We start from the raw sequence: 13082 nt of genomic DNA on the forward strand, positions 1-13082 counted from the left end.
AAGTAGTGTAGAACTGACACTTAAAACGTGTAGTTGAGGCCTGGTGGCAGGGCAATCACCAAAGGTGGTGGAGGAAACAGGACCTATAGCCACCCTTGATTACCTAGCCCACACTTTCTCCCTCTTTCCTCCCCTAGAGACAGACCCATTATATCTCTGGTCAAATTAGAAGATGGAATTCAGGTACAAATAAGGTGAAGCCCTGAGATAGAAATCACCATGACCTCTCTCCCTTTGCTTGGAGCACCTACCTTTTAGAGATCGGAGATTATCAGCATTTTGAGAAAGGGAGTTAGTTAAAAGACTAATTGAGAAGAGATGGCTAGGGATGCATGGTGCAGCAACACTTGGCAAGGGAAAGGCTCATGTAGGATGTGGTCAGCCAGGCACCAATTCCTCTGCAGAGAGATTCTCACTGGCACCCTGGATCCATGTTCAGCCTCGTTTTGGGCTTGCTGCTTAACAGGACCAAGTAGATACTTATATTTACCTTCGTATCTATTATTTAATGGGTCCCTCGTTTAAGTACTCCTATGCTTGTTCACAGTTTTAGTCATTTCTTGAATTTAATTCAGTGACAGTGTGGTGAAACTGTTCAGCAGGAAATGGCTGTAATATGTTTTGCAGACATCAGAAATACCCCGAGGAGAAAGTTAATGGGGGAGAACATAATAAGCCTTTTTGTGAAGAGTAAGATGTGGGATATATTTTATCTTAACAGTTTTCGAGAAAGCCCCTGGAGGTTGTTTTTATGTGGGTAAGAGTTTTTCATTAAAGTAGAATTTTTTTATTATTATTTTTTTTAATTTGAAACATTTTTGCCTTAAATTTTTTTTTATTTGCCCAAAGGAAACCTCAGGCCAAGCCCCCTCATCTTCTATGATTTCTCAATTATATTTGTTAATCTTGGTTGTAGACATTCCAAGGCAAGCATTACAAAGGTTTCTTTTTTATTTTCCATGAAGATTTTCCTATGGAGGACAATTTATTTATTTATTTATTTTAGGGAAAGAGAATGAGAGTGCAGCAGGGGAGGAGCAGAGAGAGAGGAAGAGAAGGATCTCAAACAGATTCCCCACTGAGCTGGGCATGAAGCCTTACCCCAGGAAACTGAGATCATGACCTGAGACAAAAATCAGGAGTTAGACACTTAACTGACTGAGCCACTCAGATGCCCTGAGCTGAGTCAGCCTATGACACTCAGGTTCTAAAATAATTTCCTCCTTTATCCTCTAGTCTCTTTTAATTAATGGAATACACTAAATGAGAAAGCTTGGAAGCTTGGGATGCTTTCCAAATGTATAGAGATTTTAAATTACACAATTTAGAGACCTACTATAGATAAAGGTACAAAATACTCTCATTGCCTCCAAGGATTCTGATGGGATCAATTGGCATGCCTTCTGTATTTCCCGACTTTTAATATTTGATTTCATATTCATGAATCTAGGTAGTCTCTGCTAGTCCCTTTCTTTCACACAAGTAATAAGTGTAGAATGTTTCCATATTGTTCTCCAAGAAATAATTAGCTTGTGAGATATATATTTTTAAAATTCTTGATTAATTATAACATAAATACTTATAAAGGTTCAAAATCAATTAGTATTTTTACTTCTTGGATAATTTAAGAACTTTAAAATACTTCAATTCTGTTTATCCCCTCAAAATTTATAAGCCATTATTTTTGCATGTTTTAATTGTCTCTATTTAAAAATCCATAGACTATATTTTATTACCACTATATACAGTCAGTATTTATTTAGATCAACATATAATTTCCCTTTCCATTGCTATGTATTTTTTCTTGTATATCCAGGCTTCTATCTAGGAATATTTTTCTTTTTCATGAACCTTTATAAAATTTTCATTAGAACTAGTCCACTAATGATCAATTCTCTCAAGTGTTTGTCTTGGCATGTTTTTATTCAATATTATTTTTGGGAGATATTTTTGATAGATATAGATTTGCAGCTTAGCATTTTTTCTTCCTTTCTTTCTTTCTTTCTTTCTTTCTTTCTTTCTTTCTTTCGAGAAAGTGTGTGTGCACATGTGCTTGTGAGCAGGGGAGGGAGGAGCAGAGGGAGAGGGAGAAAGAGAGTCTAAAGCAGGCTTCATGCCTAGTATGCAACCCCACAGGGGGCTTGATCTTATGACCCTGAGATCATGACCTGAGCTGAAATCAAGAGTCACACACTATACTGACTGAACCACCTGGCATTTATTTTCTTTCAAGACTTTGAAGATATTTATATATTATTTTCTGACTTTCATAGTTTTTACTGAGAAGTCAGCTACCAAAATTACTGTCCTTCTGAAGGCAAAGGATCTATTCCTTGGCTTCTTTTATGATTTTTGTCTTTGTCTCCCCCACCCCCAGTAATTTTACTTTGATGGGCCTGAAAGTGTTTTTCTTTGTTTTATTGTGCTTCTTGTTCACCGAGTTTATTAAATCTATAGTTTGAACTTTTACATAAGTTTTGGAAAATTCTCATCTCTTATCTCCAAATATTTCTTTATAGCATTCTCTCCCCTCTGAGATTCTAATTACACGTTTTTTCTCTAGTATCTTGTTTATTTCCTTCTCTTTTATCTTTATTTTCTTTTTGTCTCTCTTTATGCTTTAGCCTGGATATTTTTATTTTCTAGTCCTCTATCTCTTTCTTCAGTTGTGTCTAAACTGCTATTTAAGCCTATAACTTCAGTTATTACATTTTAAGTTAAAAAATTTTCATTTGGTGGCTCAGTGGGTTAATAATTTACTTTTTAGTTCTATACTTAAATTCTTTTATTGTCTATTTCTTTAACTTATTAAATGTAGTTATCTGAAGGTTCATGTTTGATATCTTTTTTATATGGGTGTCTGTTGCTCTATTTTAGTTTGTTTCTGTTTCTCTTGGTTTTCAGTTATATGGGCATATCTCTTAGTATGCCTTGTTTTTTTTTTCTTCACTGTGCCAGTTATTATATATAAATAGAGATAGTTTTAGTCCCTTAATTAGGTTATTTTCCTGCAGAAAGGATTTACATTTGCTTTATCAGGCAACTAGTCTAGGAATACACAGGTCACCTAAATCCAGTCAGGAATTGATATTATTCAAAGCTGGGTTTATGTCCCTGTAGTGGTTGCTTGTTACATTGTCCAGATCTACTTTCTTGACTGAAGGACTTATTTCCCTACTTGTTAGAAAGGATGCTTGCAGTCAGCCCTCAGCTGTTAGTTCTCTCAAGTACATCCACAGCTAAGGAGAAGCATTTTGTTTAAGGTTATACCCTCTTCCCAAAGGAGGCTTGTATCCAATGACTAGTAAATGTAGGGTGTAAAGGTCTAGCTCCCTTCTTTCAGTATGAGAAAACTCTACAAGGTTGTCCAAGCTTCAGAGCTTCCTGTGGTAATTTCCTGAAGCCTTTACTGAGATTCCATCATAGCCCTACTTCTCTCTCTGTTCAGCATGCTTCTTTCCATTCCCCATAGGCGTTGGTCTGAGAAAACTTATGAATAAACTTCTTGTATGCTGATATCTAGTACAAAGTCTTTTTAAGTTTTGTATTCATAAGTTTTTCCTTGGATATAATTCTTTGGGTCCCACCTCTAATCTTGTGAGGTTTACCAGACCTCGTCTTTATTAGAAGACCATAAACTCTACTTGCTTGTCCCCACAGGATCTTTTGGAAGCTTTTCTAGGGTTCTCAACCACATTTTCACAATTGGTAGATGCCTGAGGTGAAGAGTGGTCCCAATGAAAGACTTATGTCTCTGGTCTTCCATCTTCTTCCAGATAGTGTCCCCACAATTTCATACTGCACTTATATCTGTCTTGTACTTTCAAAGAAATATTTTAAAACTGTTGTTAATAGTTGTTTTCAGAAGGACACCTATAATTCTTTTTGCTTAGTCTGCCATTGCCAGAAGTGGAAATTGTTACGTCTGTGATTTGAATGAAAAATTATTTGAAAAGTTTAAAGTCTGACCCAATTTAATTAAATTCAACAATTATATTTTATGTACATGCCAGATACTGAGATGTGTTCTAGGGATAAACTTATGGATATTATATTACTTTTCTGCCCCCAAGGAGCTTATAATTGAATAACAACAACAAAGTAGATGCATTCTTAAGGTATTACCCTGATTAGTGATGATAAGACTTCAAAATACAGCTATATTTCCTGGCAAGTTGTCTTTGGTGGAAAACCAGATATGAGTTAATATGCTAAGTTGCTGTGATAAATAGATTTATGCCTATAACCATGTCCTGCTGCTCAAAGTTAATATAATCTTGGACTATGAAATCAGGTCTGATCACACAATCAGTACAAATCAGGAAAAGGAGGTGGAGTGACACCATTATGAGAAAACCTTTTGGGCCGAGGCAAGAATGGATATATAACTGAGACCTTGAAGTCAATAATAATACTAGCACAAAAGAAATACTTTCTGAGACAAATACTATATGATCTCATGTATATGTGGAATCTAAAAAATAAAATAAATGAACAAACAAGCAAACAGACTCTTAAGTACAGAGGACAAACTGGTGGTTGCCAGAAGGCAGAGTGGGCAAAATAGGGGAAGACGATGAAGAGGCGCAAACTCTCACTTATAAAATAAATAAGTCAAATGAGATGAAAAGTATAGCATAAGAAATATAATCAATAGTATTATAATAATGTTTGGTGACATACTATGGTAATTGTTGCATAATACATAGAATTGTCAATTTAATATGTTGTACACCTGAAATCAATATAATATTGTATGTGATGGGATCCCTGGGTGGCGCAGCGGTTTGGCGCCTGCCTTTGGCCCAGGGCGCGATCCTGGAGACCCGGGATCGAATCCCACATCGGGCTACCGGTGCATGGAGCCTGCTTCTCCCTCTGCCTGGTCTCTGCCTCTCTCTCTCTCTCTCTCTCTCTCTGTGACTATCATAAATAAATAAAAATTAAAAAAATATATTGTATGTGAATTATACTCCAATAAGAAATAATTTTAAAAAATAACCCTTTCTGCAATTGAGCTTATGGGATGGCTGCGATATAATGTCCTAGGGCAGGCAGTGCAAAGTGAACAAAAGCAAAGGATTTGAAAACCAAGGTGAAACACAGGCAAAGAAGACACTGAAATCCAGCTGTGTGCTCCAGGGAAGATCCATGATCTGCTGAGAAATACCAACTGGATATGACAAACAATGAATCCTTCTGATCCCATGGAAGAAATGGATGTGAACCATGAGAAGAAACTTCACACATGGCAGCCTCTGCTCTGTTATGCTTAGGCTGAGAAGACTGAGGTGAAGCCTGATTGTCACACATTAGGACTGGAGTAGTACCTGTTGGAGAAGTGCAGGAATCTAAGCAGAATGTAACTGATATGGATGGGGTGCTGGGTGGGAGAGAAAATTAGGACAAAGTGCAAACTTGTTTACCAGGTGTGGATTAGGCTTCAAAGGTGGGCCATGAGGGGACAATCCCCATGATCCATTAGAGTGTCCAGAGGGAGCTTCAGTCAATCTGGTTTAGTTGAAGAGAAGGAATGCAAGCAATAGGTGAAGTTTAGATTTGGGGAGGGAGGTGGTGAGTGAAAGAAGATCTGCCAGTACTGTGCATGAAGCAGATTGGGTGAGTGGGATTCAGGTTAAAAGGAGAAAAAAAAAACCCAGAGAGCCTCCTTTCTACTCTTCCATCTCAAAGTTCAACCATCTGGCTGGGCCAGACTCACTGACACCTGAATGTGTTCTGCTGTTCCATGGCTCTCATAGAATCCTTATGTCTGAAGTAAATGAGTAATTTTCTAAAAAAATTTTTTAAATACCTTTCTGAGATTACTTTCAAGAAGGCAGGAACTTTCCATTATCCATATCTTTTCTTTTTACTTTATTCTAGAATAGAAACTAAAGGAGAATCACAGCCTAACATAGTAAATGCTGTGCCCTCAAGGAACTTACATGTTCAGTATATTCTTTAAGCACCTATTAGCTGCCAGGTGCAAGGATGGGTCAAGAAATATGGGTGTTTTCTATACTAAAATACAAGCTCAACACACATAGACCAATGAAAAGTAATAGACATTGATAGATAATCTCATCAAATAAAATTGTGAATCTAAATTTGGAGATAAGAGGTAAACATGACATAGAAGTTTAGCATGCATCCACACATGAGAGTTCATATATGCGCACACACGGTTATTTATATATTATTTAAAAAGATTTATTTATTTGAGAGAGAGAGCAAGAGAGAGAAATTGAGCACACAAGCAGGAGGGGCACAGAGAGAGGGAGAGAGAATCTCAAGCAGAGTTCATGCTGAGTGCAGAGCCCAATGTAGGGCTCAATCCCAGGACCCTGAGATCATGATCTGAGCCAAAATCAAGAGTTGGCTGCTTAAGCAACTGTGTCACACAGGTATACCCCCTTCCTCCATTTAAAGATGTTATTTCTTCCCATCCTATCACCTCATCCCTACTATTGAGCTTTTGTCAAGGTAAGTTAATAATATATCTTTGCTGTTTGGATTTCATGATGAAAATGTTTTTTTATGAAAAGTTACTCTGATTCTTAGATGCAGAATGAATTGGAGATGCGGTATCAGGGATCTAGAGACATTTCTCTATTGTCAGTGTCCTCACATGTAAAATAGAGAGATTAACAGAAATGGGAAATCTACATTATTGGTTGAAAAACAATTGCTGCCCAACTGACCTAGCAACAGAGAGCTGTTGTTATGACTGTTTTCACAGTTTGGGGAGTGGCTTTGTAGTGATCCTTCTGTGTACCTTCTGGTGCAGGATCCCTGTGGACAGTAACCAGCATAATGTGAAATGGCCTCTCCCCAGGTGGGGAAGTGGATTACCCTTCAACAGATCTAAGTTAACCTATTCATATAGTGATGAAACCAAATCTGTGTGTTCACTCTCACTTAGAGAGCAATCATAGAGTGATCAGTTTTAAAATGCAGTGGGCAATACTGAGTGCAGAACACTAAGTGTTGTATGTTTTCCTTCCTGGTAAAAGACTGTCTCCCACTATAAAAATTGAAAATGCCAGAGACTCACATTCTTCAGCTTCCCTTATGACTGGTGCATGAACATGGCATCTAATCCTGGCCAGTGGGTCCTGAGGAGAAGTCTGCTGGGGAGCTTCTGAGAACAGGAAGTGTGAGGAGAAATTCCCTTCCCTGTCTTTTGACTCAGGATGGTGCCAGTGTGAGGATGTGATGTGGGGAGCAGTAGACTTTGGAAGCCATCTTGAGCCCACGAAGCCATAGGACTCAGGATGAAGAGCTCTACACTGAGAATGGCAGAGCAGAGAAATAGAAACACTGGGATTCTTGATGAGATCATTGTGCCCCTGAGGTAATTGGTCCTGGGAACATCATTATGCTATTTGAGATCATGACAATGTCATTAATGTGCCAACATTTATTATTTAATTATCTGCTCACTTGTAGCTGAAAACACTAAAATACAGTGAGATGTATGAGAGATAGACAGAACCCTTGAGAGACTTTCAGTTTAATATAAGTGAAAGGTAAAGTAGATGTGACCAGAACTAAGGAATTAAGCCTGGAAATACTTGAGTGCGAGTGAAACATAAGTAGCCTTATTGTGTCATATGCTGGGGTTGTTAGTATGACTGCAGTGATCAGAACCAGGCATCTTTATCCTGAGAATACATCACAAAGGATGTGATTTTATTTCTCCTCTGTTCTGGGCTTCTAAACTCGGTGACTGCTGTCATAAAAGCTTGTCATTTCCACTCTGAGTGTTTTTCATTAAGACCATTATGCTGTTACCAAGGATGGGAAATGGGGAGCAGAGAAGGTTGGCAGGGGACGAGATTCACTGTTAACAAGTAAAATATTTTCAGATGTTCCTTGGGTGCAGAAAATGTTCCATTATGTCACAGAGTCATTCATCCCAAGAATCCATTGCTTTCAGACCTTGTTAAAATGATGACTTCCTGCAGTGACACACACAGCTGTGGGGGATTGTCAGCGCTGAGTGATAGGGATTGTTTTCTTCAGCAAGGAGCTCCACACACCTCATCCCACCCTTGCTTTCCTGACTTTCACTCACCAGGTCATCTAGAAAATCAATGGGTTCCTATCTCACCCAAGCCCAGGATGACTGAGCTCTTGAATCAAGGAAGGACTGATATTTCCTTCACTCTATCGTGATTTTTGCTAGTGGATCATGAAATGAATTTATTGGGGGTGAGATCAGCATTTTGAAAAGACAAATAGAATAAAACAGCACAGAATTACTAAAACAGAGAAGAATAAAGCTGAACAGATTGGAAAACATTAGAGAATGCAGAATATTAAAAGTGGATAATGTCCCAAAAGTCTTTGTTCAGTTTTAGATGTATTTTCAAAAATGTAGTTTTAATTTTATGTATGTATATATATATATATGCATATTTTTTATTGGAGTTCTATTTGCCAACATATAGCATAACACTCAGTGCGCATCCTGTCAAGTGCCCCCCTCATTGCCTGTCACCCAGTCACCCTATCCCCCTTCCCACCTCCCCTTCCACTACCCCTTGTTTATTTCCCAGTTAGGAGTCTCTCATGTTGTCACCCTCTCTGATATTTCCCACTCATTTTCTCTCCTTTCCACTATGATCCCTTTCACTGTTTTTTATATTCCTCATATGAATGAAACCATATAATGTTTGTCCTTCTCTGATGGACTTATTTCACTCAGCATAATACCCTCCAGTTCCATGCACATCGAAGCAAATGGTGGGTATTTGTCGTTTCTAATGGCTGAGGAATATTCCATTGTATACATAGACCACATCTTCTTTATCCATTCATCTTTCGATGGACACCAAGGCTCCTTCCACAGTTTGGTTATTGTGGACATGGCTGCTATAAACATTGGGGTTCAGGTGTCCCGGTGTTTCATTGCATCTGAATCTTTGGGGTAAATCCCCAACAGTGCAATTGCTGGGTCGTAGGGCAGGTCTATTTTTAACTCTTTGAGGAACCTCCACACAGTTTTCCAGAGTGGTTGCGCCCGTTCACATTCCCACCAACAGTGCAAGAGGGCTCCCCTTTCTCCACATTCTCTCCAACATTTGTGGTTTCCTGTCTTATTAATTTTCCCCATTCTCACTGGTGTGAGGTGGGATCTCATTGTGGTTTTGATTTGTATTTCCCTGATGGCCAGTGATGCAGAGCATTTTCTCATGTGCTTGTTGGCCATGTCTACTTTCCTCTGTGAGATTTCTCTTCATGTCCTTTGCCCATTTCATGATTGGATTGTTTGTTTCTTTGCTGTTGAGTTTAATAAGTTCTTTATAGATCTTGGATACTAGCCCTTTATCTGATATGTTATTTGCAAATATCTTCTCCCATTCTGTAGGTTGTCTTTTAGTTTTGTTGACTGTTTCTTTTGCTGTGCAGAAGATTCTTATCTTGATGAAGTCCCAATAGTTCATTTTTGCTTTTGTTTCTCTTGCCTTCATGGATGTATCCTGCAAGAAGTTACTGTAGCCGAGTTCAAAAAGTTACTGTGTGCCTGTGTTCTCCTCTAGGATTTTGATGGAATCTTGTCTCACATTTAGATCTTTCATCCATTTTGAGTCTATCTTTGTGTATGGTGCAAGAGAGTGGTCTAGTTTCATTCTTCTGCATGTGGATGTCCAATTTTCCCAGCACCATTTATTGAAGAGACTGTCTTTCTTCCAGTGGATAGTCTTTCCTCCTTTGTTGAATATTAGTTGACCATAAAGTTGAGGGTCCACTTCTGGGTTCTCTATTCTGTTCCATTGATCTATGTGTCTGTTTTTGTGCCAGTACCACACTGTCTTGATGACCACAGCTTTGTAGTACAACCTGAAATCTGGCATTGTGATGCCCCCGGCTCTGGTTTTCTTTTTTAATATTCCCCTGGCTATTCGGGGTCTTTTCTGATTTCACACAAATCTTAAAATAATTTGTTCCTACTCTCTGGAGAAAGTCCATGGTATTTTGATAGGGATTGCATTAAACGTGTAAATTGCCCTGGGTAGCATAGATATTTTCACAATATTAATTCTTCCAATCCATGAGCATGGAATATTTTTCCATCTCTTTGTGTCTTCCTCAATTTCTTTCAGAAGTGTTCTGTAGTTTTTAGGATTTAGATCCTTTACCTCTTTGGTTAGGTTTATTCCTAGGTATCTTATGCTTTTGGGTGCAATTGTAAATGGGATTGACTCCTTAATTTCTCTTTCTTCAGTCTCAATGTTAGTGTATAGAAATGCCACTGACTTCTAGGCATTTATTTTGTATCCTGCCACGCTGCCAAATTGCTGTATGAGTTCTAGCAATCTTGGGGTGGAGTCTTTTGGGTTTTCTATGTAGAGTATCATGTCATCTGAGAAAAGGGAGAGTTTGACTTCTTCTTTGCCAATTTGAATGCCTTTTATTTCTTTTTGTTGTCTGATTGCTGAGGTTAGGACTTCTAATACTATGTTGAATAGTAGTGGTGAGAGTGGACATCCCTGTCTTGTTCCTGATCTTAGGGGAAAGGCTGCCAGTGTTTCCCCATTGAGAATGATATTTGCTGTGGGCTTTTCATAGATGGCTTTTAAGATGCTGAGGAATGTTCCCTCTATCCCTACACTCTGAAGAGTTTTGATCAGGAATGGATGCTGTATTTTGTCAAATGCTTTCTCTGCATTTATTGAGAGGATCATATGGTTCTTGCTTTCGTTTCTTTTTAATAAGGCTGGCTAATGGTTTATCTATCTTATTAATTCTTTCAAAGAACCAACTCCTCGTTTTGTTGATCTGTTTTACAGGTCTTCTGGTCTCTATTTCATTGAGTTCTGCTCAAATATTTAGTAACTCTCTTCTGCTTGGTGTAGTTTTTATTTGCTGTTCTTTCTCCAGTTCCTTTAGGTGTGAGGTTAGCTTGTGTATTTGAGTTTTTTCCAATTTTTTGAGGGATACTTATATTGCGATGTATTTCCCTCTTTGGGCTGCTTTTGCTGTATACCAAAGATTTTAAGATTTTGAAAGGCTTTATCTTCATTTTCATTAGTTTCCATGAATCTTTTTAATTCTTCTCTAATTTCCTGGCTGGCTCCCTCATCTTTTAGCAGGATGCTCTTTAACTTCCACGTGTTTGAGTTTCTTCCAAATTTCTTCTTGTGATTGAGTTCTAGTTTCAAAGCATTGTGATCTAAAAATATGCAGGGGACAATTCCAATCTTTTGGTATTGGTTGAGATCTGATTTGTGACCCAGTATGTGATCTATTCTGGAGAAAGTTCCATGTGCACTTGAGAAGAATGTATATTCAGTTGTGTTTGGATGAAAAGTTCTGTGTATATCTGTGAAATCCATCCAGTCCAGTGTGTCATTTGAAGTTCTTGTTTCTTTGGTGATGTTGTGCTGAGAAGATCTGTCATTTGCAGAAAGTGCCATATTGAAGTCTCCTACTATTAGTGTATTATCTAAGTATGTCTTTACTTTGGTTATTAATTGATTGATATACTTGGCAGCTCCCATATTAGGAGCATAAATATTCATGATTATTAGGTCCTTTTTTTGGATAAACCCTTTAAGTATGATATAGTGTCCCTCTTCATCTCTTACTACAGTGTTTGGGATAAACTTTAATTTATCTTATATGAGGATTGCACCCCAGCTTTCTTTTGAGGACTATTTGAAAGGTAAATGGTTATCCAACCTTTCATTTTCAGGCTGGAGGTGTTCTTAGGTCTCAAATGAGTCTCTTGTAGACAGCAAATAGATGGGTCTTGCTTTTTTATCTAGTACAAAACCCTGCATCTTTTGATGGGATCATTTAGCCCATTCACGTTCAAAGTAACCATTGAAAGATATGAATTTAGTGTCATCGTAATACCTATTCAGTCCCTGTTTTTGTACATTACTTCTTTGGGCTTTCTCTTTCTCTTACAGGGTCCCCCTTAATATTTCTTGCAGAGCTGGTTTGGTGGTCACATATTCTTTCAGTTTCTGCCCATCCTGAAAGCTCTTTATCTCTCCTATTCTGAATGAGAGCCTTGCCGGATAAAGTATTCTTGGCTGCATGTTCTTCTCATTTAGGATCCTGAATATATCCTGCCAGCCCTTTCTGGCCTGCCAGGTCTCTGTGGAGAGGTCTGCTGTTAATCTACTATTTCTACCCATATAAGTTAGGGATCTCTTGTCTCTCACTGTTTTAAGGATTTCCTCTTTATCTTTGGAATTTGCAAGTGCCTTCTTCACTTTTGCTCCCTCTGCATTCAGCAAAGTCTTTATCACTCTGGAGGTTTTTAGTAAATGTTTAATAAATAAATAAAAACCTACCTAAACACCTAATGACACAGGAAATGCAATTGGGTCTAAAGACAACCTGTGCCTGGACCTATTTCCAATGCAATTATTTATTCATTCTTTCAACAAGCCTCCCCAGTAAACAGACGAGGTGCTGAGGTTACATACATATATAAGACAAGGCTTTCACTCAGCTCCTGTGCTGATTCTCAGGTGTGTGCACCTGGGGGAGCTGCCCCGCTCCCCGCCAGGTGCACGGCTCAGTGGGAGCTGTTATTCCTGTGAGGCCCCTGTTCTCTGGCTCCATCCCAGGCACAGGGTAACTGACCCCAGGCTTCCAACTCTGGAGTTAGCCCCCGCAGTAACTACTGCAGCTCCCAGCTTGCACTGGCCTGGATGCTCCCGGGGCGGGTGGAACTGACCTGCACATTTGGGGGCGCCCAGCGGCAGGAGCATCCTCATTGTCCTGTGTCCTCCCCACCTCCGCCTGATCCGGGGGAGTGCAGGATCTTGGGCTGTGTCCCCTGGCACCCTGGGCTCCAGGGCTTGTGCTGCTGGAATCAAGCTTCTGGGCCTCGGCTCCCGAAGGCAGCAGGGTGCAGACCTCTTCCCTGGAGCCCCCCCACCCCCCGATGGACCATCTTCTCCCCAAGGCCCCGCCGGGCGCTCCAGCCCTTTCCCGAGATCGGCCCCCGGTGTGCGGTGCGCTCTCCCCCAGGTGCCCCTCCTCTCCTGGGGACCCCGGGAGACTGGAGGCTTCCCTGCTCCTCCTGCGGTTCTGCTTGGCTTCCCTGTTGAGCGCCT

This window comes from Nyctereutes procyonoides, unplaced genomic scaffold (genome assembly GCF_905146905.1).
Source record: "Nyctereutes procyonoides isolate TBG_1078 unplaced genomic scaffold, NYPRO_anot_genome, whole genome shotgun sequence".
NCBI classification, from domain to species: domain Eukaryota; kingdom Metazoa; phylum Chordata; class Mammalia; order Carnivora; family Canidae; genus Nyctereutes; species Nyctereutes procyonoides.